We start from the raw sequence: 23,971 nt of genomic DNA, 5'->3' as shown, positions 1-23,971 counted from the left end.
TCTCTATTCAATGGATCATCCTCCACCATTTCCATCACCTCCAGCATGATGCCACCACCAAACACATCTTCCCTTCCCTTTCAGCATTCCAAAGTCTTAAACTTAAATAAAGGCAATTACAAAGGTATGAAGAGAGAGTTGGCTAAAGTGAACTTGGCAAATAGGTTCAAAGGTAAAATGGTAGAGAAGCAGCGGCAGACGTGTAAGAATATATTTCAGAACCGTCAATAGAAGTATATTCTGTTGAGACGGAAAGACTCCATGATGATGATGCAGTATGCCTGGCTAACTAAAGAAGTGAAGGATGGTATCAAACTGAAAGAAAAGACATGCAATGCTGCAAAGATTAGTGGTAGCCCAGAGGATTGGGAAAATTTTAGAAACCAGCAAAGGATGACTAAAAAACTAATAAAGAGGGAGAAATTGCAGTATGAGAGAAAACTAAGAAATTAAAAAAGACAGTAAAAGCTTCTACAAGTAAATAAAAAGGAAAAGAGTAGCGACTGTGAGCATTGATCCCTTAGAGGGTGAGACTTGGGAATTAATCATGGGAAGCAAGGAAATGGCAGAGACTTTGAACAAATATTTTGTATCTGTCTTCACAGTTGAAGACACAAAAAGAATCTCAAGAAAAGCAGAAAAGCAGGGGGGAAAAGGGAGAAAGAAATTTAAAACAATCATGTTCACTAGAGAAAAAACAGTAGGAAAACAAATGGAACTTAAGGCTGACAAGTCCCTTGGACCTGATGGCCTGCATGCTAGGGTCTTAAAGGAAATGGCAGCAGAGATAGTGGATGCATTGGTCATAATCTTCCAAAATCCCCTAGATTCTGGAAAGGTCACAGAAGCTTGGAAAGGAAGAAGACAGTAAGCAGGAAATTAGAGGTCAGTTAGTCTAACATCACTCATTGGGAAAATGCTAGAATCCATTATTAAGGAGGTAATAGCAGGACATTTAGAAAATCATAATACAATCAGACAGAGTCAACATGGTTTTGTGAAAGGGAAGTCATGTTTGACAAATTTATAGAGTTCTTTGAAGATGTATCAAGCAGGGTAGATAAAGGGGACCCAGCAGGTGTAGAGTATTTGAGGTTCCAAAAGGCAGTCAGTAAATTGCCACATGAAAAGTTACTGCAGATGAGAGCTCATGGTGATGGGGATGATGGATAGAAGATTGGCTAACTAACAGGAAACAAAGTCAAGATAAATGGATCATTTTCATGCTGGCAAATTGTAACTAATGGCATGGTGCAAGGATCAGTTCTGGGGCCTCAAGTATTTATGATCTATATTAATGAGTTGGACGAAGAGATGTTTTGTATTGCAGCCAAAATTTGCTGATAATACAAAGATAGGTTGAAAAGCAAGTTGTGAGAAGGAAAGAGCCTGCAAGGGGATACAATAGTTAATGGACAAAAAATCGGCAGGTAGAACGTAATATGGGAAAATGTGAGGTTGCTCACTTTGGCAGGAGGAATAGAACACAGAATATTATTTAAATGATGAGAGTTTGCAGAATGCTGAGTACAGAGGGATCTGGGTGTCCTGATACATAAATCACCAAAGATTAATGTACAGCAAGTAATTAGGAAGGCAAATGGAATGTTGGTCTTTATTGCAATGGGGATGGAATATAAAATTAGAGAAGTCTTGCTACAACTGTACAGGACCTTGGTGAGCATGCACTTGGAGTATTGTGTACAGTATCAGTCTCCTTATTTAAGAATGGACATACTTGCATTGAAAGTAGTTCAGAGAAATTTCACTAGATTGATTCCTAAGATGAAAGGGTTGTCTAATGAGGAAAGGTTGAGCAGGTTGGACCTATACTGATTGGAGTTTAGAAGAATGAGAGGTGTTTTTATTGAAACATAAGATTCTGAGGCACTTGACAGGGTACATGCTGAGAGGATATTTCCTCTTGAATGGGGAATCTAGAACTAGGGGGCACAGTTCAAAAATAAGTGGTCTCCCATTTAGGATGGATATGAGACAGAATTTCTTCTCTCAGAGGATCCTTAGTCATCTGTGTCCCTTGGTTCTAGATCCCCCAGCCAGGGGAAACATCCTTCCAGCATCTACCCTGCCCAGTCCTGTAAGAATTTTGTATGTCTCAGTAAGTACACTTCCGATTCTTCCAAACTCCAGAGAATAAAGGCCCAGCCTGCTTGATCTTTCCTCATGGCACAATGCCTCCATCCCAAGAATTAATTTAGTGAATCTTTGTTGCACTCCCTCTATGACAGATATATATTTCCTTAGGTAAGGAGACCAAAACTTCTCCAAACTGCTTCACTTACACTTTGGGCCAGATTTTCTTGAATGAGTTGAGAAGATCAAGTTGGAGAACTTTCCGACCTGGATAATCATCTCCTTTAAAAAGCCCCCCCACCCCTCCCCCTGACCCCCCAACATATCTTCATGTCAGGGAGGTGGTGGGGGAGGGGAATGGAATTGGGACTGTTGCCTCTATAAGCAGACCTTGGGTAACAATGGAGGCAGGTGGATGGCCAGGCCGCCAGGCTAGAACAATGGCCTACATTTACTGGGACACCAGCCCAGTCTTAATGATGAATGTCAGACCCTCAAAGTCTCAGCAGGGTGAACTCGCCTGCTTTACTTTGAAGAGGACTGTGGGATCTTTTATGAACAGCTGAGAGGACAGACAGGACCTAGTTTTAACACTTCAATTGAAAGACAGGAAACAGGACTTGGGTTCACTCTTTTAGATCTCTGTACAAATGTATCTTCCAACAAATGAATGTGATATTTAAGTTTCAAAATTTGGTTGTGCGACATTTGTATTTTCCCAACTATGGATGGAGTTTCAAGTCCAAAATGGCATCCATGCTGCACATACACACTTATTAAGCTGGCTGCTGTGAAGATTATTGTGAGTGAGGCCATTAACACAGAAACTGAGTGTGTGCTGAAGTGTGGAGCTTATGAAAATTGTGGCTTCACAGGATTACATAAGATTATATAACATATAGCACAGAAATAGTTATTTGGCCTAACTTCGGCCATGCCAGTGTTTATGCTCTACTTGAGACTTCTCCCATCTTTTATCTAAATTTCCCTTCTTCCTCATATGTTTGTCTAATTTCCCTTCGGCGTCAACCACTCCATGTTTAGCGAGTTCCACATTCTCACCGCTCTTTGGGTGAAGAAGTTTCTTCTAAATCCCCTATTGGAATTCTGGGCAACAATCTTATAGTGATGGTCTCTAGTTATTCTCTTCCCAACAAGAGGAAACATTCTCTCTCTATTGCTCTAACAAAACCTTCCATAATTTTATAGACCTCTATTAGGTCACCCTTTTGCCTTTTTTCAATAGAGAAGAGACCCAGCCTGTCATTCCCTTTCTGATGCATGCATTTCTGGTATCATCTATGTAAGTCTGCTCTGTACCACCTCCAGTGCCTCTATATTCTTTTTAGAACATGTTGACCAGAACTACATGCAGTATGGTCGAACCAAGGTTCGATACAGGTTTAACTTCCCTATCAGTTCGATCCCTGTCACAATAAAGCCTCATGCTTGGTTTGCTTTTTGAAATGGCCTTGCTAACCTGTGGCTCAACCTTTAGTGATTGATGTATTTGTATTCTGAGCAGCCTTTGTTTCTCCACCGCACCTAGATTTGCATCTTCCAAGTAATAAGTAACCTCCTTATTCTTCCTACTAAAATGTACTACCTCACATTTATCTGTGTTGAACTTCATTTGCCAAGTATTTGCCCATTCTGTAAGTTTATGAATGTCCTTCTGTAATTTGTTGCAGTTGTCAATGTTGACTATCCCCCCGATTCAGTGTCATCCTCCAGCTGTCTTCAGTCAGCGTGTAATACTGATTTGACTCTAGCGATACTATTTTCGACCTCAATACTCCAACAAATGTCCCTTCTTAAACTCACACAGCTGATCATGTGTTCAGTAGCAATAAGGATTCCACACCAATGCTATTGAAAGGGACCATCAACTGCATTCAGGTTAGTTGCTGATAGATTTATACTGACAGTAAAAGTGTTTGGAGGTTTGTATTGCTATTTAACATTGGATAAGTCTATAGGCAGTGGTTTGGCATGTGGTGAAGGCCTTTGTTCTGACTTTAAGGGTTTTGCTCACATTGCTTGATCCTAGTCCTGTGTGCAGTAGTTTCAATCATCTTTGGCTTGCAGCATGACAGAGAGAATATACAGAGGAGACCCAAAGGAACACAAGCTTCTAGGAGGAGGAGGAGGAGGAAGGAGAGAAGGGCTGTCAGCAGGAGGTCATATTTACCCTGGGTCTTATCTCAACATCTGCAAGGAACAGTTTCACTAAGAAGATACAGAAATCTGCCAGCCATTGCAGATACACCTGCAGCCTCAGAGAAGGTTGAGGATGACATGCCATTGTCTGTAAAGGTGACCATGGTTATGAACTTCATCCATTAAGCCCCTTACAGATTGCAGCAGGTCACATATCCAACACGTCCACTGTTGTATAAGGGAAATTATTAATGTTCTGTATGCAAAGAGAGCTGAATACACTGAATTCAAGCATGTAACTTCACCAGTATAGCAGGCTTCCCCATTGTGCAGGGTATCATGGACTGCACATATTGCGCTTTTGTGTATGTAAATTCAGAGATGCACCACAAGCATAAAGGGTTCTCATTGTCCAACTGGTGTGCAATCATACACAGTGCATTGTGCAGGATAATGCACAGTATCCTGGCGGCAGTCACAATATTTCTATCCTGCACTAATCTACTGTACCATCAGAATTTGAGCTACCATGACAAAACCGAGGGTGGTTATTGGGTGACCAGGGCTATCCAGTGACTACCTGGCTTTTGGCTTCAGTGTGCTCACACATGATGAGAGCCATGTTACTACATGGAGCCATTGTGAATCCCGTGGGATGGTACAATCGTAGCAATGTACTGGAGGACAGATTTCTGGAGTGCTGTGAGATCCTGTTAGTCACTTTGAACACAGGGATTCACAGCTATGATGGCAGCAGCTTGAGGTTGCATGGCAGATAACTGAATTTGCATGATTTCAGTCCAAGTTTCCACTGCAGCATTCAGACATTGAGGTGGTTTCGGTTTCTGCAGCATTGCAAGCTGAGATATTAGCTATCAGACACAACATCATGATTGGGTTCGCAAGTGTTGTAATGGAGCTGCTACTAATTCCATGCTGGAAACCGTTGACGCCAAGCTCTGCACAAAGCTGTGTGCAAGGTTGACACAGGTCTCCTCCATAGTCCTTGACATCGACAGCAGGATTTCTGGGAGGCTTGACAATACACCAAGCATCTCAGTGTGTATACCCAGCAATCTTTTTCTGTACGCGCTCCATCAAAGGACTCATCTGAGTGCTTTGGAGCAGAATTTGTTTGCGACATTAACCTTTGCCACTTGAGTTATCTCTCCCCTAGCTACAAGCACTCATGTCCTATGTCTCAACATGTGTAGGTTCCACCTCCAAGTTATTCTCTAAATCCTGTGCAGAATCAGTATCTGAGCCGATGGCTGTGAGTAAGAGTTTCATTTTCAGCACTGTCTTCCTGCTATCTTACCTCATACTTGCCCACTTCCTGGCCAAGTGGAAGTTCTCTGGTATCTGAAAGTTGAAAGGTGCAATGGTTACTGTGAGGGAAGTGGGGGAAATCCAAGAGATGCATGCCTAGACCATCTGTATATCAGAAGAGGGTTTGGTATGAGGAGGAAACTGGACAAGAGAAGAAGGATCAGGTATGAGCACATTGTCACCTTTGATGCTTTCAGTCCTGCAGCTGGCCTATCCTTAGTCATGGTCATTCTAAAATGACGAGCACCATCTCCTCCAAGGGGTAAGACATGCAGCTATACCTCTCACTCGCCTGTTCGTTCCTGCACTGGCTGTGGCGATGCACCATCTTCACTTGTACACAAGAGGGAAGTGCACCAATGAGTGTGGTGTAATCCGTTTAGGCTGATGTGGCTCTCATGGTTGAATAGCTGACAGTATGTGCAAACTGTGAGGCGTTGGTGTGAGGTTTGCAGCAGTTTGAAGTGTGTGAGGCTGAGGTGAAGCTTTAAATGTGAGGTATGATTGGTAGAGAATGTTGGAATGTGAATAATTGAGAGAGAGAAAAGAAAAAGAGATAGAAAGGAGAAGTAAGAACAAGCAGAAGAAAAAGGCATTTTAACCAAATTCTGTATTGTCCCCAGGTAATAAAGCCTCCTCTCCTGGCTACACCTTCCACCACTTGTTTCACCAAAGCTGCCGCAGCAGTGGTGTGGGTTTTAGCTTTGGTCTATTCCCTTACTCCTTTAGCACTTTCCCTTCCATGGAATATCTCACCTGTTTCTACCCCTCTCACTGATCATTTAAAATTCTCTTTCTCCATTGACCAACTAAGTACCATGCCAAGTTTATCATTAAGATATCTTCACTACTCTCCTCCTTCAGCCTCTGCACCAAGTGGCTTCTTGGTAACTTCAACTCCATCTCAAATAATCATATTGTCTCCTCTGAATTTACTGACTTCCTATATCCTCCCTTAGTTTCTCCCTCCAGACAAACTCCTCTATTTATAGCTATGACCACCTCTTCATTTTATCATCTCAGTTGGTCTCACTATTCCCATTGTGTCAATCAGAAATAAGCCCATTTCTGATCACTTCCTTTGTATTTCTCTCCATCTACATTCCCCTTCCCTTACTTCCTGCCAATGAACCTCAAGCATTACAATACCAGCCACTTGACAACTAGATGTGTCATCAAGCAAACCATTAGCACACACAAGGTGCACTCCAGGTGTCTGGACACGCCTGGAGATGCTCTTCGGTCCTCTCCATTGAGGATTCCTAGGATAATCGCTGTATGCTGCATTCCGCACAACATAGCGCAGCAGCAATGAAAACAAACCACTGATCACTTACCATCCGATGGGGATTCCAGTGGAGAGGAGGATGAGAAAGAGGAGGAACATGAAGATGGGCACCCAGTGCCAGAGCAACTGCACACATTTCTGCTTGAAATGCGACTGATTTCTGAACAGCTTGTTGGTAAGACTGGTCCAATATAACTCTCAAATCATTGGCCGCATGCTGCCCTCAATGACAAGAAACGGTCCTGGAACCAATCATTCACCCACTGCACATGCACCAACTGGTCCCCATCAATTTATGTTTTTACATTGTTCATCAAGCAACTGAAAATGTGAGTTGCCATTTGATAGGCAAGAATGAGCAAAATAGGAAACAGATGTGAAATAATACATTTTATGTTAGCAGATTGAAAAGGAAACTTTAGAACAAAACATTTTCACAAACACTCGTATGTATACCCTTAGTAAACTACAAATATTTTGCTTTTCCTTTCTTTATCGCTCCTATTTGGTGCAGCTCCTGTGGCTTCAGCAGAAGCAGAGGCTGGCCACTCTGATCCTGAGATATATTGGCTAACGCTCTCTGGGTTTTGGAGCCCATGAGAACTCCGCCAATTTCTGCTCCACCTACACCTGTGCAGGGGCAGACTCAGTCATTAGGAAAGCAGACAGCAGGTGAGGTACTAGTCGAGGGGACAGTAGGCGAGACACGTGAGCTGAGTCCCCATTTCCATGTTCACTTTCCTTATCACCCTCTTCTGGGCCAATGGCACATTACTCCTATCTCTTTGGGGGAGCAGCCTGGTGCAGATTAATGAAGCATTGTAAGGCCATGTCTAAGATATCAGTCACCTTATTTAAGACAGCAGACATGTTGACATTGGAAGTCTGCATAGTCCTACTCATGACCTGCATGGATTGATTAGAGTGCTGCAGTTGATGCTTCATAAAGGAGACCAATCTATTCATGGGCAACATCCTCATAACGGCCTGTAAAATCAGTCCACAATTGCTTGAGCTGGACTCCTCCATTCTTTCTGCTATTGTGCAGGGCAGGCCTGCCAGTCCTTACAAATCTGCTGCTTTCCCTCTATGATCTTTTTCCTTGACAATGACCTTTTTCACAGAAGCAACCATGTCTCTTTCATTTTAGAGCTACTCACATTTTAAGAACGCCAAGAGAATAAGTGAATAACTTCTGAAACCAATAAATCATGTCCAAAAGATCAATAAAAACATCTCTTTATTTAGTGATATTTAAATCTGCCAAGTGCCCCAATTCCTATGGCATGCGTTTTCTTAAGTCATCTGATGCAGTGCGCCAATTACAGTCCTCAAACTTACTATGTGTCAGAGAGACCACCGTAGTGTATTGAAAGTTGCATTGTGCATTTTATTCACTTGAGGCTACCATACACACATGTACCAACAGAGGGGGTCTAGATAAAATGAAGAAGGATCTGTATTTTAACATTACTTGCAGCAGTTTTGTTTTTTACTGAATGCGGCTCAACCTTACTGTTTCTACTCAAGAGCTTCACAATGGCAATGAGGATGGCGAAAAGTAAGAAACAGTGTTTCCAGGCATGAACTTTAGGAAGGGATTTTTCTTTTTTCTGCAGACAGTATTTTAAGTTGAAGATTTTGGGAACAGATTGAGGCTGTATTAGGTTCACACAGAAGGCACTCCAATTCGGGATGAATAACAAGAAACCCTGCACAGTGTACACTCACACGCACTCATTGATCTTACAAAAATAGCCATCCAATCAAAAAAAATTAACCTCAGATCATTACGGAGAAGATTTTGTTTAGACAGAATGCAATCCTGATCACGTACTATCACCGTATTGTTGATCATATATGGCGTTTTTTCCCAATCTGCCAGTGGTTCAAGAAGGCGGCTCACCACCACCTTCTCAAGGGCAATTAGGGATTGGCAATAAAAGCTGGCCTAGCCAGCGACACCCACATCCTGTAAATGAACAAAAATAGAGTCATCATCTGTGTTCCCAGGCTTGCAAAGGTGTCTGTAATGTTTCAAAGGTGCAATGACAGGTTTTGCAATCACTCGATGACAAAAGGAAAATGCCTTACTTCTCCATTGTGGAGGTGAAGATGTTCTTGAGACACTTCGTCTGAGCAATATGACTATGACTCAGCAAAAAATGCACCAACAATCTTTTTCACACCCTAGAAAAATACAATATACGTAACAATTGTCTTCCAAAGAAGCAAATGGGGCACTTGATCAATATTGTATGAGACTGAGGGAACTAGCCACCAAATGTGACTTTGGTGATGTTGAACGTGTTGAATGGGAAACCAAAACACAAATAATCGAAGGTTGTCTCGCTAGTCAACTATGCCAAAAAGCTGTCAAGAAAGCTGGCAGAGCTGTTGGAGTTAGCAAGATCACTACTGCCTTCAGAGTCCAGAATTACTGAAGTTGAAGCTGTCAACAGTAGCTACCGCACTCTGTGTTCAACTCCTGTGAACACCTTACATCACTCACATGCATGAAAGCCACTTGCAAAGCCACAAACAGCAGTTTCACAAAGACAATTGCGACCTCTCCAAAGAATGTTTTCACTGTGGCAGTGCTTCCCTACACCGGGCAGAGTGTCCTTCTGCTGGAAAATAGTGTGAAACTTGTGGAAACCACTTTGCTTGTGTTTGTTGCTCATCAGCAAAATCCACTGTTAAGAGCAATACCAACAGAAGGGTGCCACTTATGGATACCACAGCAGAAGAGAATGTCGTCAATGGAGAGGCAGATGACTCTGAATATACTTTTGTGCTCTCTTTCGGACACAGTGACTAGCCCTGCATGACAGTGACCATTGGCTGCTCAGACATAGATGCTCTCGTAGATACAGAGACATCTGTCAATGTCATGGAAGACAAAGCATCCAACAAACTTCAGCATTGCCCCATTCTCTGCAAACCAGAGAAAACAAAAAAATTCCCTTACAACAGTAACAAAGCACTGAAAGTTCTCGGGACTTCTGAAACCCCAATCTCATTCAAAGACACCAGAACGAATGCTGTATTCTGTCATATCTGGGGAATGTGGCATGCTTCTCATTCAAAGAACAACAGAACTGCACATGATTGCAGTCAAGCACTCGATTCCTACGCATACCAACGTTATTGAATTATATGTTAACCGCTTCACTGGTATCAGAAAACGGAAAGTTGTTACATGCAGACAGAGAAGGAACTTCAATAAATGCAGTTATCCCAAAGCTTGATCAGATTTTGGATTTACCTGAAGTCCCCAAACTGTGGCCTGAATTTTTCACTCGTTAGGCGTGTGTGATCAGCGGGTCCAGGAGTGAACAGGAAATGGGCTCCCGAACGCAATTTCATGCTGGTTGGCCAACTAACGGCCAGCCAGCGTGAAACACGCATTGAGAAAGGCTCAGCATTGCCGGTGGGGGTGGGAAGAAGGCAGGTGCGACGTCACCGCGGGTGTTGGTGAGCACTTCCACTGAGCTCCCTGAAAGCAGACAGCTGCCTCAGGGCACTGCAGACCTGCACAGAATAAACAAAACAACAAAAAATGCTGCAAAATATGTCCATGCAGCACAATCAAGCATTTGAAAGCATCCCTCATAAAAAAATAATCCCCAGATATCTCTTTATTTTATTTCCTGATGGAGGTTTCATCCTGCCCTGGATCGAGGTTTGAGCAAAGACGTAAAGGTCGCCTGACCAATTGGCCCATCCGCCAACTGTAAAAGTGGACGGGCCAAGAAAAATCATTTTCAATTGGCCCCTTAATGAGAAGTGACAGTGGACAATTCAATAGTGATGAGGTCAGTAAATTTGAAAATTACCTGGATTTCACTTATTGAAAAAGCACACCTTGTTGGCCAGAGCCACGAGATTTATTCCTGCCTTGAATAAAGTGATAGGTACAGCTACAGCTGAGAGCATGGTTTGGAAGCAAGAGTTGTATCTATTTCTTTGCAATCACAGAGCAATCCTCGCTCGACCACTGGAAAACCACCAACTACACCGATCTTTGCACATCCTATGCGCATACTTCTTTCTGAGCTACCCTGCAGAGCTAATCATCAACATGTATGCAAAGGCGATTGAAACAAAAGGATCAATGATCGCTACTAGGTGTAGTTCACAAGCTCATCACATAAAACGCATCATTCTTTAAAGCTTTAAAATTGAGTACACCGTTTGTAAACATTGAATCCGATTCTGACATTGACATTGCTGATGAAGATGAGTCAGATGAGACCACAGCTGATGTTAGACTATATCCTACTCGTGAGAGAAAATGTCTGCCATATTTAAGTGACTGTTATAAAGTGAACTATTTTCAGTTGATGAACAAATCTTTCATCTTATCGTGCACAACTGAGTGCATTGTTAAATTAATACAAAAGTTTGCATTTGTAATAGTTTTACTTGTGAAGTGGAATATTCAAATTATGCTTCAGTTTATTGTTTATACTTTTGAAAACAAACCATTGAAACACACTATGCCTCTCATTTACTAAGAAGGGGATGATGGTAGTATATTTTGCTTACTTACCATTTTTTAATTTATTTTTTCATGGGACATGGTTGTCGTTGGCAGGGCCTGTACTTTATTGCCCATCCCTTAGTGGTTTGCTAGGCCATTTCAGAGGGTAGTTAAGAGTCAGTCACATTGCTGTGGGTCTGGAGTCACATGTAGACCAAACCAGGTAAGGATGGCAGATTTCCTTCCCAAAAGGACACTAGTGAACCAGGGTTTTTTTTTTTACAACAATTGATGATAGTTGTCATGGTCATCATTACCAAAACTAGCTTCATAATTCCAGATTTACAAATTGAATTTAAATTCTGCCAGCTACTGTGGTGGGATTTAAACCCATGTTTCCCAGAGGATTAGCCCAGTCTGTGGATTACTCATCCAATTACATTACCACTATGCCACCATCTCTCCCATGCAAACATGTACCAGATGAGGGAGTCTAGAGAAAATGAAGAAGGATCCATGTTTTAACAGCATATGTAGCAGTTTTGTTTCTCACTAAATGTGACCGACTTTTACTGTTTCTACCCAAGAACCTCACAAGCATCATGGATTGCTGACAACTGCTATGCTGCTTTGGAAATGCTTGTGGTGTGAAAGTTTTTGGTTCAGAGTAATATGATGTTCCTGCAACCGCGACAGCCACATTGATAATCTTTTAAATGAAAACCAAATCAACAAAATTGGGATAAATCAGGCACAGCCCCTAATTCAGGTCAGCTGTAAAACCAAGAACAAAGTTTAAAGGAAACTTACAAACTTTAAATCAAAATGTGATTAAAGGGGTCAACAAAACACCCCAGTCCCCGCGGTGCCCACCGAGCACAGAAGGCCTCGAGAGTGCCAGCAGACACCGCGTGCTCCTTCTCCAGGGACATCCGGCAGCGAACGTAGCCACGGAAGAGGGACAAACAATCGGGCGGGACTCCCCCGTCGATCGCCCGCTGCCTGGACCTGTTAATGGCCAACTTGGCCAGGCCCAGGAGCAGGTTCACGAGGAGGTCCTCCTCCTTCCCGACCCCCTTCCACACCGGGTGCCCATAGATCAGGAGCGTGGGGCTGAAGTGCAAAAAAACATCAATAAAAGGTTTTTCAAATAACTAAAAAGGGAGTGCAGCCTACAACACCCTATGTATACATGGTCCACGGACTCCACAAGACCGCAAAAAGGGCATGTGTCCTGAGAGTCCGTGAACCTATGCATCCTCTTATTATAAGGGACTGCTGCATGCAACACCCTCCAACCCAGGTCCCCGATAGAAAGGGGGAGGACACCTCCGTAGAGGGCCTCCCATCGGGGGCCTCCGCCGCCGGACGGCAACAAGGCACGCCAGGGCGTGTCCGGTCGACGGACAAGGGCGAGAAAATGGAAGGTGTGCAGCAGCAGTCCGTACAAAAAGCCCCTCTTTGCCGTGCCAAAAGGCACAGAGGGCATGTCCCCGAGGCGGCTCATATTGCGGGGCACCAGCACCCGAGGGAGGGTTCGGGGCTTGGGGCCAATGTGGAATTCTGTCCGAACAGGGGAACGCTCAGACGGAAGACCACCGCGCACCTGGGCCACCTCAAGACCCAAAATAACGTCGGGTCCGAGCACGACCGTTCTCAGGTCTTGGATGGCATCGGCTGCGACCTGGACACTCACAGACGCACGTCGCGCCAACTCCTGCGGGAGCATCCAGCCCAGTCCTCCGCCACCCAGCACGTCCCCGATCCTGGTCACCCCTGCGGCCACAGCCCTCCTCTCTGCCAACCACTGAAAAGGACGGAGGGGCGGATTCCTGAGCAGCGGCTCTCTGACGATAGCCGCTACTCCTAAAAATATGGAACGCTTCACAAATTTGCGTGTCATCCTTGCGCAGGGGCCATGCTAATCTTCTCTGTATCGTTCCAATTTTAGTATATGTGCTACTGCCTGGCCATTGTCTGGTATTTTCTGCTTCCCCTGAGAGGCCCGCCTGGAGTAGAAAGTTAGGACACCTTCTTGAGAAGAAGCCTCTGCCAGAGAGTCTTTTCAGAATGTGGATTAATTATGGCTCAGTTGATAGGATTCTTGCCTCTGTATCACATGGCTCTTGGTTCATATCTCGCTTCAGGGCTTGAGCATGGATATCAAGACTGATACTTCAGTGCAGTACTGAGGGAGTGCTGCACTGTTGGAGGTGCTGATATTTGGATGAGATGTTAAACCAAGGCTCCATCTGTCTCCTTGGATGGATGTAAAAGATGCCATGGCACTATTTTGAAGAAGAGCAAGGGAGTTCTCCTTGGTGTTCTGGGCAATATTTATCCCGTGATTAATATCACACAAAACAGATTATTGAGTTAATATCACATTGTTGTTTGTGGGAGCTTGCTGTGCACAAGTTGACTGCCATGTTTCCCACATTACAACAGTGACTACACTTCAAAAGAACTTCATTGGCAATAAAGTGCTTTGAGAGATCTGGTGGTCATGAAAAGTGCTATATAAATGCAGGTCTTCCTTTTCTTCTTCTGCCATGCTCCTGGTGCTGGGCTTCCTAATGGTTGCCTGCAAACTGAATGAGTGAAACTCTTACCATTTCTCTGATGTGGGTGAGAGTTGTTGTCACAACTGTTACCAAACAATTAACTAGTGTAGGGTTACCAGTTACAGCCTCTTGCAACTGCCTATCCATCATCCAGTAGTCTCAGTCATGGCCTTCATGAAGCAGCTCTTCTGTTTTTGCTCACTCAATCATTGAGAGCTCTCCTGCAGAGGACTGTGAAGTTGGCAATGTGATGTTAGAAAGCTGTTGCAGGCAACTCAGGGTGAAGCCTAAGGATTTTGGAAATGCTTTATTGCTTCTGCCTGAATTCCCATTGAAGATAAGTCGATGCCAATTGCTAGCCCACATTCTTGTGGCTTTGTAACCTCACTAGATCTTTCAGCTACCTCCCCAACTGCCTCTTCTTGTTTCTTTTTGCTTGTATTTTGAGGCTGGATTTCAAGACCCCCCCCCCCCCCCACCAGGTGTGTTTTTGGTGGTGTGGTAGATAAAATATGATGGGTGGGTAGCCCACCGCCTTCCCACCCACCCTCAAGTTGTCCCCATAATATGTTAAGTGGTGGGCATCAAACTCGGCAGTTCATGCACCATTTTTAAAAAGATAATTAATGGGCATTCCAGCTTGTTAACAAGCCAGTTGAGCCTTGTATTATGCTGTCTATGCCATAATACAGTTGGCATGGGCAGGCAGGCAGAAGTGGGCAGGCCATTTTAATCCAACTGGTTAAAAGGCAGGAAGGATGGGGGAGGTGGTGGGGTCGCGTCCTTTTGCGGGGGGGTGCCCTGTGTGCATCAGGGACATTTCCCCCCCAAGATGTTCCCCCACCACTCCCCCTGCTTTTGTTTCTTCCCATCTGGCCTCCAAAACCTGCCCTGCCCCCACCACCCCTCTTCTCAACACCCAGGCTTCCTGATCCCTTCCTACCCTAAAAGCCAGGGACTTACCTCATTCCGTATGCCTTTGCTCTTCTTTGTGGGCCTGCTTGTAGTCCCAGCAGCTCCAGAATTCAGCAGTGGGCACTGCTGGGACTACAATGGCTGGCATCTCTCAAGGGCAGGACTTCCTCCCACTGAGGGGCGTGAGTCCGACCCTCACTTGCTTAAGGCTGCTGGCAGCATGGCCCATGGATTTTGAGCTGGAGCTTTGCCAGGTAGCATCCTGCAGTGAGAAGGTGGTGTAGTGGTAATGTGACTGGACTAGTAATCCAGGGGCCCAACCTAATGCTTTGGACACATGGATTCACATCCCACCATAGCAGTGGATGAATTCAATTAATAAACTCTGAACTAGTCTCAGTAACGGTGACCTGACAACTCTCATTGATTGCTGTAAAAACCCATCTGATTCACTAATGTCCTTTAGGGAAGTAAATCTGCCATCCTTATTTCACAGTACTGTGGTTGATTCTTAACTGCCCTCAAAGGGCAGGTAAGGATGGCTAACATATGCCCACATCCCATATTAGAATAAAGAAAAAAAAGTGCAGCTCCCATGCAAAAAGGGCACACCACTGTATTTTGTTTTGGCAGGTAGCTTCCCTGAGCATGGAGCTAACTGAGGTAATGTCTTGCATGAAGAAGCAGTAGAAATGTTAAAAATTATTGTCTGCATTACCTCGGCACTATTTCTAATGCCACAGACAACTTTTCCATCTGCTCCCAGGCCTGCCGGACTTGTCTGTATTGGACTGAGAACTTGAACAAGAAGTCTCCCAAAATATAATCACTTAACTCTGGTTGTTGGCCATTATGATCAGATATCCCTTGTACCTCCATCTTTACCCCATAATGGGTGAACAATCTGAGCGGCTGGATAGTCCAATTTTGCACCTGGCAACTAGTCAGCGTCTAGGATCATCTGCCTATATATGTTCCGTGTACAGGTATCCCATTCAATTGTGAGGAAGGCTCTAAATTTCAAGAGGTGAGGGCAGCAGGCCTGCACCCCCCCCCCCCCCCCCCCCCCCCCCCCACCTCACCCTCCCTCCTTCACCCAGCCCACTGCTGTTTAGAGGTTTGTAAGTCCAGGTTTACTGTAGGTGAGCACTTGCCAAGATCGCCAAATCAGAAATTACTGCTCATCACTTTCAATTAAGAAGCTTCTGGGTGTGAAATGTATTTGTGTAAAGCTGCTTCTAGCAGCTCTACCAAGACCTAGCTGGGTTTCCCAGGGCAGGCTGTGCCACTGGCCCACTGCACAGACCACGTGGGGGTTTCCTTAGAGGAAATGGGTGCACGCAGGCGCTTCCCTTGTGTGCACCGAAACATGCTGTTTTGGTGCGGTCCTGGTATCACACTGTCCAAACGGCTGACACGCTACCAGCATCCCAACATTGAGCAATGTTGGCCCAGGGAATACCTGTGTTCTTTAATAATTAAAAAGAAACATGAAGCAGCAATCTGGGCCATACAGCAGTGTTGCTCAATGAGTCAGGCATCCTGTTTGCAGATAAGTTAAATCTTTTAAACTTTTTTGAGTGCAAAATGCTTGAAAGTACTCTGGAGTGTTTTTGGCAGCATTTTGTTGAGTTCCTGCATTTGCCATGGAGCATTGCCACATCTTCCCAGGGATGGCAGAGAAGTAGGTGACTTGTGCGTACAAAGTCAGGTATGGGAGCAGCTGTACCACTGCCTCAGGGTTCATAGCACGATATGGAGATGAAATAGAAGCTGTGGGATTGGCAAACTCTGTGTCATGTTCTCTACCAAGCTGGACCCAAACTCTTCCATGCTCCTTGACAGGGATAGGAGGGTGACTGACTGGCCAGCCAATGCACCCAACATCTCTGTGTGCATTCCTATCAGTGCTCTTCTGTGTGCCGCTCCGTTGAGGTCATCATCTCAGCTCCCTGTAACAGCTCTCCGGTGAGGTGGCAAATGAACGATCCTTTGTCACTGCTTGGCTGTAGCCCACTCATGCCAGTGACCCAACATGTGCTTATTCCAACTCTATACTAGCCTCTGAGATAAGTGCCAGTATCTGATCTGGTAGCTGCGAGTGTCAGTTCAGGTGAACCCCTTCATCAGTGCTGTTCTGCTGCTCTAATTTCCCACTCCAGGGACCCTGAGGCTGGGAAGGTGGCAGTTCCAGGGTGTCTGAAAGCAGGAAGTTAGAAGGTGGAGATTGGTGTGAGAGAACAGGGTTGGATTGAGAAGCAGGAGATCCATGATCACATCATCAGCAGCTTGTTCATCATGCCAGAAAACAGGATGAGGGTGAGCTGGAAGTTGAGAAGGGGCATAAGGCAGGGATATGCCATCATCCTCAATGTCCTCAGCTATGCTGGATGCCATGGCCTGGTCACAGCTGGCTCCACAATGTTAAGAACCAACTCCTCTGTAGTGCTCAGGAGATGAGGTGCCCTTGTCCTCTGCTGGTTCTGCTCTGTTCCCTTCTATTGTGTGCCACCTTGTCCTGTAAGAGAGTTAGCAGAATGTCAGTGATGGTATAGCACAGTTTGGATCATGTGCCTGCCATAGTTGAATAGCTGGAAATGTGTGGATGCAGTGAGAATTGGGCGAGTATCTGAATGTTGGGTGTGAGTCCTAAATACCAGGGAGTGCTGCTCGGTGAGTGCTGGAGGAATCTGGTGCATCGAGCAGCGTGAGAGGTTGGTGGTGTGGTGGGTAGAAGAGGTCATGTGAAGGTGCATTCATTGACATTGACAACCTGCCTGAGGTCATTAGATCTTGTGGCACTGCTGCCACATCCTTTGGTCCAGAATCTGGCAATTGACTTTCCTGGTCACCTTCACCCATTCCCTTCTGAGCATGGTCCTTGAGGGTCTCCTCACCTCCTGTAGAACCATAGCCCTCTTGTACTGTCTATTTGCACCACTAATGCCTTCAGTGCCAGATCCCTCTGTCTGCCTTGGTTTTATGTCTAGTAGTTCCAAGAAGTTTGAAATAATCACACTTTTGGACACAAATGCTGGAGCTTTCTTTAAGTGTTTTTCATAGATCACACCATGGGCTGCGAAATAATACATTGTTAGTGCGATACACAAACTATAGTGTAGTAGTAAATGCTGTGGCACTGTCAATAATTAATTAGTGTACATATGCATGAACATATAGTCCCTAAATCATATTGAAGTAATATAACAATATAACATCCTTCTTTCTTTAAAAAAATATAATGCCTCTATATATCAATATAACTGTCTAATCATTAACTTTTTAATATTATGTCTAAGGAAGTTTAACAATCAACATTTTATAATTAAATTGAACACCTTGAGCCTTTTATAGTTTATTTTCCCTTCTCAAAAACATGATTCACTGTATCGCTTAGCTGGTAGGATGTTGTGCCTCCATCTCATGTATTTGGTATTCATCACTTTCAGCAATGAGTTGGCACGCTGTACTGGCGATGCTGTGCGGGTTGCTCCTACTGTTGTAGGTGTTGTGCTTGATGTTGCTGATATTATGTCACTTACTGGTGACTTTTTGGTGATGCTGTTGATGTTCACTTGTTCACAAGTAAATTTGCTGGTGCTTTTGATAACATTTTCTGCTTTTTCAGCTCAAGTGCAGATTAAATATGGACTCTGATTCTTCTCATTTGCTTACCAGTTTCAGTCTCAATGATGAATCATTAGAGTCTTAGCTTTGCTGGGGTCCAGCTTTTCATGATTGGATCCTGTACACGTACAGTTTATCCTCAACGACTCGCAAGGATTTGGTAAGCTTATTGAAATGTTGACCTCCTTCTACCTGTGCATCAATATGTTGTTGTCTTACTTCCTCCTGGTCACATGAAAGATGTATCTTGGTTGGCAAAGTTGGTTTGTACCTTCTGCCATTGAGTAGCCCTGCAGATGAGCGAATAAATTGGCTCCCACAGTACCCCATAGTCAGGGTGGTAGTTCAGTAGCTATCATCTTCTCTTTCTGCTGTGTATTTCTATGTCTGGCATACACTGCATGTAGGTACCATTTTTTCGACATCTTTGCAGATACCTATCCAGTAGCTGATCTGGCTCTGAGCTTACACTTCTCCATTTCCAAGTGGCCTTCATATATCTCCTGAAGAAGTTCTGTCTGCATTGTCTTGGGTATGATAATTCTGGAATCATCCAGCAGAAAATCATCTTCTAGTGAGATGTCACCTCTGAGCAATATTGCCGTATTGCTGGCTGTGTTTGCTGTATCTTATCAGGCCATCCCTGGATCACTCGCTGGGGTAGCATCTGTAACTCTTTGTCTTTACTGGTCTCATCTCTAATTTGATTCAGTTCTGGTGGTGTTACGTTCACTACATGATGGATCTTTACACCTAGATCTTTTATCTCATGTTTCTCATGTGGCGACAGACAAGGTCGACATGTGTCAGCACCATTTCTCTCCCTGGCTTATATTTCAGAGTGAAATCGTAACTCTGAAACCTCAGTCCAGATCAGCTGCTGGGAGCTGATTTATTCATGCCCAGTTAAGGATGATATCTCGTTATAGCAAAGTTCCCTTTTCTTGGAAAGGTGAAAGATTTGAGAACTACAAAATCACCTCAGCAGTATGATAAAAACAAAAAAACTGCGGATGCTGGAAATCCAAAACAAAAACAGAATTACCTGGAAAAACTCAGCAGGTCTGGCAGCATCGGCGGAGAAGAAAAGAGTTGACGTTTCGAATCCTCATGACCCTTCGACAGAACTTCAGAAGTTCTGTCGAAGGGTCATGAGGACTCGAAACGTCAACTCTTTTCTTCTCCGCTGATGCTGCCAGACCTGCTGAGTTTTTCCAGGTAATTCAGCAGTATGAGTTCTGTTTGCTGAGCAAGATTCCTGAAAGAGTAATATATGATAATAGAACTCAATTCACCCCCAGCAAGTTTATGGAATTTGTTGAACAGTATGGGTTCAACATCATCACCACATTACTGAAGGGACACAGACTTTATAGAAAGACGCATTCGACAGTCAAGAGAACCCTCATGAAATGATGAGAGACAAAAAAAGACCCAAACCTTGCCTAATTTTCACTCTGAGCTACACCTGTCGAGGCTGACATGAAATTGCCTTCACAGCTATTCAATGGCAGAAAGCACAAAACAACTTTGCCAAGGAAGACACACCTTCCACTTCTATAAAATTTTAAAATCAGGTCAATTACTTCTGGATTTTGCATAATTCATCTCAACTTCATTCCTGAATTCAAGGAACCCAAATGCAGACTGGATAGCCACTTTGTGGGGCACCTTTCAGTGTGTAAGCATGACCCTAAGCTTCCAGTAGCTTATTATTTTAATTCTACATCTCACGCTGATCTCCTTGCTGTGTTCCACTAAGGCTGAACGTAAGCTTAAGGAACAGCACATCATCTTTCAACTGGACACTTTACAGTCTGCTGGACTCAACATTGAGTGCAACAATTTCAGACTGTAATTTCTGCCCCCCTTATGGCTCCCTTTTCTGTCCTGGTTTTGGTTCTATTTGTGTTTTTCTCTCGTATTTACTTTTGGACAGTAGCTGTTCACTCTGCTATTCACATCTCCTCTAGACACATCTTTTGATTCTTTACTTGTCTCATTACCACTCACTTTGGCCCTGTACCATGAACCCTTTTGTCATTTACTCTTCATGTTTCTGAGGAAAGGTCACTGACCTGAAATGTTAACACTGTTTCTCTCTCCATAAATGCTGCCTGACTTGCTGAACATTCCCGACAATTTGTTTTTAAAGCTTAAACCATGTTTCATGAGTAAAGGAAACATTTAGAAAGAAACTTTCCCCGATTCATATTAAAACTTCAGTTTCTTAAATTGATCCCAGAGTTCCTTCGTCTACTACCCTTTCTGAAAATTTGGTCCATTTTTTTGATCATTGTGTGTTATGCCTTGTGGTTCCCAGATGTTTGAAATAATCACGCTTTTAGGCTCAAGTGCTGGAGCTTTCTTCAAATGTATTTCACAGATCAAACCACATGCTGCACCTGATACATTGTTAGTTCAATACACAGACTGTAGTGCAGAAGTGGGTGATGTGACACTCTGGACACTTATGCATACATACACATGACAATATAGCTCCTAAACAATATTTGAAAAATATAAAAACATAACACCTGGTGGTTAGTGTCCAAGAATTCCCATTGCAGCAACCTTTTTCTGCAGGTTTCCTTTAAGAGTCAGCCTGCCTTTAAGAAAAAAACAGACTGCCCATACCATGTGATCAACAAGCAATACTGCTGTGGCTTAATGTTGTGTGCTGAGCTTGCTGCGACAGAATTAAGGAGAGATCAGCGTTGGAGGTTCACCAGCTAGTGCTGCAATTGTTCAGAAGAGGCAGATACATGTTGCCCTATCGATCTGAATGGCAGCAGGCACGTTGTGAGTTGGGATCCCTGTGCCTGAAACTTGGAGCAAAAGAATATCTAGCTCGCAAAGCGTTTTAACATGAAAGTGGAACTTAGTTATCTCCTCTGGGATGAACTTTCCAAATCCCATTTGTTGAATAAGAGAGATATATTCTCGAATTGTTTTCAAAAAATTCTGACTCCTCGTCTTAAATGCTAATTCCCAGCTAAGGCCAAAAATGCCCTGAGACAGGTGGTGGAGAAGAAACAGAGCTGGAGTGCATGGAAGATGCATTAGGCCCAGGAAGAGTTAGTTCACAGTGCCAAGAGCTAATTCAGTAGTGGAGACTGAAAAAAATTAGAGCTGGGGCTGGAGGGAATAGCAGTGAGGCTAATGTTGCTAAGGTGGTTGAACAATGGAGTTGGAGAAGAAGAGGAAGGCCTGAAAGATTTGGCAACAGTACTGGGACTAGTGTGGAGGGAAAAAAAAAATTAAGCTGCAAAGGGACCAAAGTGGCCAAAGGGAGGACAGAAAGGTGACCGGCTGCAGAATGAGAAGAAATGGCTAGGAGCAGTGTGGTAGAAGGAAGGAGTGGCGCTTCCAGGTGTGGGAATAGGAGGAAGATTTAAGATGGTGGGTAACAAAATGAGTGAATGCAAGCTAGGGGTGGTGATGGTGATGGTGTTCAGAAAGAGTTGGGGTCAGGCTGAAAGACAATTGGACAAGAAATGTGACTGGATGCTGATGAGGCCAAGAGCAAGGGAGCTGGAAGATGAAAATGACAACAGCAGCACCAGTGGTAGAATTATGCCAAGTCAGTATTTACAATGAGATTCTCATTTTAAATGTTTTCATTGGTAGTTTCAATTATAATTGTTGACATAAAATTACCACAGAGCATTTCCAAAGATGATGAAGAGGGAACTTAGTAGAAGCTGCATTTAAGGAGCCAAAACCAAGTGTAATCTTAAAGGGAAGTTGGGATTAAAGGTTGGGAATAATTGGGACAGGGTGTGTGGGTACAATTTAGTCTCCATTTTAAAGTCATATCTTCTATTCTCATTTAATGTTATAATTTGACATTATTTTACATTTATTGTTAAATACTAAAATGGAAAACAGAGGAGTAAACCGTATTGAGGCGAAAGAGCTTCCCTGCATTCCAGGTTGAGGAACTGGGAGATGTAAAACCAAAATGTTACAGCACTGCCAACCACTGGCCGGAGGGTGTCATTACAGTGTGATATGTTTATATAGGAAGTTTCCATTTTAAATTTAAATATAGGAATTTATAATGGAAAAAAGATACACAACTCTATAAAACTTGACAACATAAATTAAGGTTTTGTAGGTGGGAAGAATGATGTATTGACTTTGTATGTTTCACTTTAAATTATTTTGGATGTGGATTCCTACATAACGCTATACTTTAGTAGCTTTTAGGGGACAATCATGCATATGTAGTTGGGTACTGATGGATATCGAGTATTGCTGATTTTCATGGTGTTACATTTCTCTACATTAAATTTTAGCTCCCTGTATATTGGCATATTTGACGAGGTTATTTATATATCCCTGAAAGTTAATCTCACCTGCTGCTTCAATAAGACGAGGCAGTCACCTGCAAAGAGTCTGATCTGGCTAGATGTCATTTATAAAGAGGAGAAACAAATGTGGGCCCAGCACAGTATCTTGAGTCATTCTGCTTAGGACTGGTTTCCAGTTTGAGACGTCCCCATTCACTGTGATTCTTTACTGTAATTTGATAAGAAACATTCTTATCCATTGCTTAGTATTCACAGTTGAAAAAATATTTTCTCCATTTGTGTTTTATTTTACAATAATCATGTTCACCAATAATCTAGTTACTGGCGTAAATTTCAATTTATTGAAATCATACATCTGTCCAAGCTTCCCATTTACAAAACCTTAACATCTGTTGTCAAATTTTATCAGGGCTGTGTAACATTTTGCCATTATAAATTCCTATATTTAAATTTATAATGAAAACTGCGTATAAACATGTCACACTGCAATGTAACATGTTTCCTTTGCTAACTCCTTTCTCCCCAAGAACTGGAATAATCTTCCACAAACCTTAATCTCCATGTCTTCTAAGGAATCATTTCAGGAAAATCTGTTGAACTTTTTTAAATTAATGCGACCATTGACTGCACTCATTGTGCACCTCTTGTGAAAATTCCCTAGTGGAAGACTAAGGGGGAAAACCTTCCCAAGTACCAAGTATAAATGCTTGAGGTTCTGGATTTCAGTTTTCACTATGCAAGTTAAGTCTGGTCTAGTACAAGAACTGCTTACACCCAAAGATACAGTCGTTGTTTTGAGTATTTAGTCCTGTGCTTGATGCCGGTCAATCTTTTGTAAATGTGCCATATACTGTTCATCTAGAGTGGGTGGATTGTTAAAACCTGGTTATAATAAATCGTTAAATTTATTGCTTTACAGGAGTTTTATTGCCTTGTTTACTACAATCATTTTTTAAAGTTGCAAATGTCTTTTTTTTCCCATAAATATATTTATTCTACTTTTTAGACCCTGGTATTTTGACCAATAGTGCACCTGATATAACAACTTTGGACATCATGTAGTATTATTTACAGGGTCACACACTTACTTTACTGTTTCAGTTTTTTTTTTGAGCCATACAGAACATGATCTTAAATGGGCTGTGTAATCACAAATTACTAATGTAATTTGGGCCCTGCACGTAACATTGGT

At 43.2% G+C, this 23,971-nt stretch overlaps 1 protein-coding gene and 1 pseudogene across 9 annotated transcripts in view; one reads left to right on the top strand and one right to left on the bottom strand.

Moving 5' to 3' along the window:
* The window catches only part of LOC121279277 (hepatocyte nuclear factor 4-gamma-like), a 198,938-nt gene that overhangs the window by 21,974 nt on the left and 152,993 nt on the right, over positions 1-23,971 (top strand). For 3 of the 9 annotated variants that reach the window (XM_041190391.1, XM_041190390.1, XM_041190387.1), the window contains one exon: positions 18,515-18,623. The exons of 5 other annotated variants lie outside the window; for them this stretch is intronic. The gene's annotated coding sequence lies outside the window, so the exon portion shown is untranslated. Of the gene's footprint in view, positions 1-3,905; positions 3,994-18,514; positions 18,624-23,971 lie in introns of those variants that run through there. One more of the 9 variants, XM_041190392.1, reaches the window with a different exon arrangement.
* Positions 13,226-13,320, bottom strand: LOC121279434 (annotated as a pseudogene).

Source organism: Carcharodon carcharias, chromosome 6 (genome assembly GCF_017639515.1).
Source record: "Carcharodon carcharias isolate sCarCar2 chromosome 6, sCarCar2.pri, whole genome shotgun sequence".
NCBI classification, from domain to species: Eukaryota; Metazoa; Chordata; class Chondrichthyes; order Lamniformes; family Lamnidae; genus Carcharodon; species Carcharodon carcharias.
Note: the sequence above shows the minus strand (reverse complement) of the source record. Positions and strands in the feature narration are given on the sequence as shown.